Source organism: Brassica rapa, chromosome A01, assembly GCF_000309985.2.
Source record: "Brassica rapa cultivar Chiifu-401-42 chromosome A01, CAAS_Brap_v3.01, whole genome shotgun sequence".
Classification (NCBI taxonomy): domain Eukaryota; kingdom Viridiplantae; phylum Streptophyta; class Magnoliopsida; order Brassicales; family Brassicaceae; genus Brassica; species Brassica rapa.
In genome coordinates this window covers 3,335,803-3,341,681 of record NC_024795.2, presented here as the reverse complement: position 1 = coordinate 3,341,681, position 5,879 = coordinate 3,335,803, and the positions used below count along the sequence as shown (strand labels likewise).

Genomic DNA, 5,879 nt, shown 5'->3' with positions numbered 1-5,879 from the left:
TTATAACTTATAACGAATCAAGAAATGAATAATAACACAAAAATAACAACAAAACACAAAAGCTAATATAATTAATTCTGAATCTCGGCCATATTCAGTAATTAATTGGTTTCTTTTCTTTTGACACCAGATCTTAGAGCAACCTCCAAATCAACACTACGTACATAAGTCATAACGTAACACAATTGTGGCCATAATCTGAATCACAATGTTTATACGTATGATGATCATATGATAAGCTTATCGATGTTACTATGTATAAAGTAATTTTAGCATTTTCATATCATATGATCAGCTTGATTGGCATGTGATGTGAATTGGACCACCTACACACAAAAATGGCCGTAGGGGTCCATTATTATTGCAGAGAAAGATGATTAAATTAAGTATGTGATGTTAGGAGTTTTCAAGGCTCCTAAAATAAATGTTGTAGTATAAAAGATTGTCGAACCAGTTCTGAGGGATATCAAAGCACTGAGAATGCAAGTACTCACTTAATCTAAGTGCAACCAATGATTTAGATGGGTTTTAAGCTATGACTAAAACTAAAAAGCAATAACAGAATGATACTTTCTTGACTAAGGGAAAAGAGAATTCATGGGCATAGGGATTAGACCTTGGGTGATCAAGTATCGAACTAAGGATGGCAAATGATCAATCAAACTATCAACCTTAAGCCTAGACACAATTCTAAGCAAGCTCTATGTCTAGATGAATGCTCATTTGCTAACATATCTCAAACATCAAATGTCTTTGGTTGAATAATATGAAAGCAATCATTACTAACAAGTCTATTAGCTATCTTAGCATCTTTAACAACAAATGTCTTTGGCAAAGTATACTAAAAGCCTAGGAGAGTTGTCTCGGGCATTTCATCGAACACCTTTCGGGTGAGAAATGCCTAAGGATCAACAACTGAGTGGCCAACTCAGAAGATGCATTATGATTACTCTACTAGCAAGGAAATATGAATGATCTACACTAAAACATCCTAGCTCTAACCTAATCACCCTTAATCTCCCTAACCCATGAATTCCAAAGGTGATTACTCACTAATCTCCATGATTCCTCTTAAACCCATATTGGATTTCAGATTAATCATGTAGAGAAATAGATAAGAAATCAACAATAACACAAGAACATAACAATCAAAATCCAAGAGATGAACTTCTCAAGAGAGTTCTTGTGTCTTTCTCAATAATCAAAGATAAAAGATAATCTGCCTCTCGTGGCTACAAAAGATGTTTAAAACATAGGTTTTAGAAATGTAAAACGTGCATAATGAAATGACCAAAAGACCCTTAAGTAAAATAGAAATCGAGCAGATAATAGGCGCGGAGCGACCTCGGCATGTCGCTCCGGCACGTCGCTCCGGCCTTCGGGAGCGACCTCAGTGGGTCGCTCTGAGAGGTCGCTCCAGGCTTCGCTTCGTGTCGTCTCGCCATAGAGACGCGAGCGACCTCGGGGTGTCGATTTGGGAGGTCGCTCCGAGAGGGGTGTGAGATGCGAGCGACTTCGTGGTGTCGCTCCGGGAGGTCGCTCCGGGCTCGTTCTCGCGTCTCCGAGTGATGAAACCGCGAGCGACTTCTCCCTGTCGCTCTGGTAAGATCGCTCCAATAGGGAGGTCAGAGCGACTTGGTGGTGTCGCTCCGGACTGGTCGCTCCATGCCTTGCTCGCCCAATGACCACTCTAAACACTCCTTTTTGAGCTCCAAATGCACCCAAATGTCTCCAGAAACTCCATGTGGTACTCAAATACCTGATAGAGACATATGTATGCAAAATGCAACCTAAACATGTCTAAATCCTAATCTATATGATGAAAATGTTTATGAATGAATGGATAAAACAATCTAAATATGCAAGATATCAACTCCCCCAAACTTGTTCTTTTACTTGTTCACAAGTGAACTTTCTAGAACTCATAGGGAGAGAGGTTGAAGGAGGGAGCACATAGCCAAAAGAAACACAACTAGCACACTCTCTTATTACACTCTAGCTTCTCTAGGCCTATCTTAACTCTTTTTGTTCTTACACTCATCATCAAGCATCCACACATTCAAATCAACCAACTCTCACATTCATTAAGCACAAAACATCAGGTGAATTCTTGCAAATGGTCAGTTGGTCTAAGTCATTTGGTTGGGTAAGGGAAGGCTTTTATTCAAGTGATTCAAGAGGTTCAAAACATATGATCTTTAAGGTGGTTTACTCTCAAAACAAGTAGCCTTGACATTGCACATAATATATCTAAGAAAGGGACCAACTCATGCATACAATGCTCAATCTCCATTGTTCAACCCTTTTCTCAAACATACAAATCACACAATCATTTCCAAATGTCAAACCCAACTCACATCTATCACCAAAAGATCCTAAGAACTTTAACTCCTTCTCTTTGAAATCTACAAGGGATTTTTCACAACCTCAAAACATTTCTTAGCTCCTAACAACTTTGCTAGCCCCCTTTTCTTTCTTTTTCTCTTTTTTTTTTTTTTTTTTTTTTTTTTAGGCTTGGGGCCAAGACTTTTCAAAACTTGAGCTAGAGGCTTATATACTGGTCCCAATAAAACAATTCACTTAAGCACAAAGAGTCTATTCTTTTCCTTTTTCATTTCTCCCAAATCATAATCACAACACTCACCCCCACCTATAGCTAGACAATAGAGTGTCCAATCTAGCAAGAATGAAGATCAAGCATTGTCGTTCCCGATACTCTCAACATTATGCACATGTAAGACTTTCCGAAAAAGGCCTCACTCATCAAACAATGAAAGCTTAAAAGGAGGAAAAGGTTTTGGGAGTGGTCTACCACTGGAGTTTGTCAAAAAAGATTGGTATAAAAGATGTGACAACTCAAGTGTGTATAGCCATGACTCAGTACACAAGGGACCATGAGCAAGAAGCATTAAGTTCGTTCAGTTCAAATAAGGTTGTAGTTGGCTTCAAAGACTGAGTTTCATCAATCAACAAGTTTCAGGAAGAGTTTTCAAGGCTCGAAACATACAAGTCTTTTTGAGAGGTGCAAAAGCTAGTCAAGTGCAACGTAGTGTTCTTTACAAGGCATTCAAAATCATTGCTCCCAATGCAAGTGAATGCAACCTATATGCTCTAGACTCTCCTAAAAATGCAAATGATGCAAACTAAATGATTGATTTTTTTTTTTTTATCTATGCAAATAGGTATGCCATGCATGACTCAATGAAACAACATCAAAGCAAACATGATCAAATACTTGGTACCTCCCCCAAACTTGAGTTACACAGTCTCTGTGTCGTCAAGTAGAGAGAGATACCGAAAAGAAGACTAATATGCAAAAATGAAATGGTATATACAAGGGAGTGTGGTGGGTTACCTTCTATAGGGAATGAGTAGAGGGAGATGCTCCCTCCTCGTCGTCCTCAGGTGGTAACTCTTCAAGGTGCTCATCAGCAGGAGTGTCCATCTCTTCAATGTAGAAGGCTTGCCCGAACACAGTTGGTTTCCTCATTTTCCCCTTGATGTCAAAGTGGAGGATGTTCTCTTTACCCAAATGGAGATCAATCGTGCCCTCCTTCACATTAACAATAGCTCCTGCTGTAGCTAAGAATGGCCTTCCTAGAATCAATGGATCTTGAGCCTCCTCACCCATCTCAAGTACCACAAAATCTGTAGGTATCTCATACCTTCCAATCTTCACAGGGAGGTCCTCTAAGATGCCCACAGGGTACTTCACTGAACGATCAGCTAACACCAGAGAGAGTCTGCACTTCTTGTACTCAGTGAATCCGAGCTTCTTTGCAACAGACAAAGGCATTAAGCTGACACTAGCTCCCAAATCGCAGAGACTTTTCTCAAATACCATAGGTCCAAGAGCACAAGGTAGTGTGAAGCTTCCTGGATCCTCTAATTTCTCTGGAACATCAAGCCTCTGGATGATGGCATTGCACTCATGGGTAAGAATCATCATGCCTTCCATCTCCTTCTTCTTTGCAGCTACAACATCTTTCAGGAACTTGTTGTATTGAGGAATCAACATGAAAGCATCGATGATGGGCATTGCAACCTGAGCTTCACTCATTTGCTTCTCAAACAGAGCTTTGTATTTCTCTAGCAGCTGCTTCTTGAATCTACCAGGGAATGGAAGTTTGGGTTCATAGGGAGGAGGAACAAAAGAACTTTCACTTGCTGGAGTAACAACTTCACCATCCTTTACTGTCTTCTTCTCCTCTCCAACCTTTCCTTTACCTTTGGCTTCCACTATCTTCTCCAAGATCTCGTCATTGATCTTCTCATCAACAATCACCACTTCATCATCTATGTTGATGGCAACCCCCTCACCTAATTTCTCAGCATCCTTGGTGAGGGTTCTAGGAGGTAACTGCTTACCACTCCTAAGGGTGATAGCTTTGGCCTCCTTGGGATTTTGGTCAGACTTTCCAGGTAGAGATCCTTGCTGGCGATTCTGGTGAGTGTTCATGGAAGCAAATTGATTCTCTAAATTCCTGACTGTAGAAGCAAGGTGTGAGAATTTGTTGTTGAGCTCATTGTAGCTCCCATCAATCTTGGAATGAAGGTTCTTCAACTCATAACCAACTTGCTTCTCACTTCTAGTCTGAGACTCCAAGATTTGCTTCAGTAAGGTATCAGTGCTGCTCTCTTGAGGAGCAGAGGAACCAGACGAGGGGTTTTGCTGAGGCTGATAGCTGCCTTGCTGGTTGTTTCTTGGCGGATAGCCACTCTGTTGGTTGTTTGGATAGGATTTCTGTTGGTAGTTGTTGTACTGAAAGTTGGGCTCCTTTTTGTACCAGCTACCATTGTTGTTGATGAAACACAACTCCTCTTGACCTTCCAAACCTTCAACCTCATTGACAGCAAGTGGATCTTCCTGCTTGGAGTTACCAACAAACTTCAGCTTGCTCTTGGGTTGCTTTTTCAGCAATGAGTAGGTCGATCTTGTCTTCCAAAGCTTTGATCTCTTTCCTCGTCTGCTTATCATCTGTTCTACTGCCTCTGTCGTGGTCTCCACTGTAGACTGCATCACTCTTTACCATGTTGTCAACCAGTTCTTCTGCATCCTCTTCAGTTCTCCCCAAGAAGAACCCATTGCTAGCTGTATCCAGTCTGGCTCTGTACTTAGGAAGAGCACCACGGTAGAATGTGCTCAGCAAGCTCTCCTTAGAAAAGCCATGGTGTGGGCATTGAGCTTGGTAGCCCTTGAATCTCTCCCAGGCTTCACTGAAGCCTTCCAAGTTCTTCTGTTGGAAGCTGGAAATCTCGTTTCTCAGCTTAGCAGTTCTTGAAGTAGAGAAGAACTTCTCCAAGAATGCTTTCTTGCAGTCATCCCAAGTAGTGATGGAGTCACTGGGTAGAGACTTCTCCCACTGACGCGCCTTATCCCCCAAAGAGAAAGGGAATAGCTTGAGCTTTAAGGCATCTTCGGACACACCATTGGTTTTTGACAACCCACAGTAGCTGTCGAACCTGTCCAAGTGATCAAATGGATCCTCTAGAGCCAAGCCATGATACTTGTTGTTCTCGATCACGTTGAGGAGTCCTGATTTGATCTCAAAGTTGTTGGCTGCCACAGCGGGTGCTCGGATTCCCAATCTATGACCATGAATGTTGGGGCGGTCGTAAGTGCCAATGGGTCGAGCTGCTCGCTGTTGGTTTTGAGGTATGTCTCCCATATCAGTACTCAATCTCTGCAAGTGAGCCTGTTGCTCTTCTTCTCTTCTATTTCTAGCACACTCTCTCTCTAAAGCTCTGATGTCTGCAGCTATTGGAACTAGGTTTGATGGACCCCTGCTCCTCAAGTTCATACACCTGTAGATTAAAGGGAGGTGAAGAAAGAGAATCAGTAACAAAAGAAAATAAAAATGACTTAGTCTCAACCAAGT

At 41.6% G+C, this 5,879-nt stretch overlaps 1 non-coding gene across 1 annotated transcript; it reads left to right on the top strand.

The window, feature by feature from the left end:
* Positions 1-5,163: 5,163 nt before the first annotated feature.
* LOC117129071 lies at positions 5,164-5,270 on the top strand. Its single transcript, XR_004452641.1, has one exon. It is a non-coding gene; the product is annotated as a small nucleolar RNA R71 (small nucleolar RNA).
* Positions 5,271-5,879: the final 609 nt, after the last annotated feature.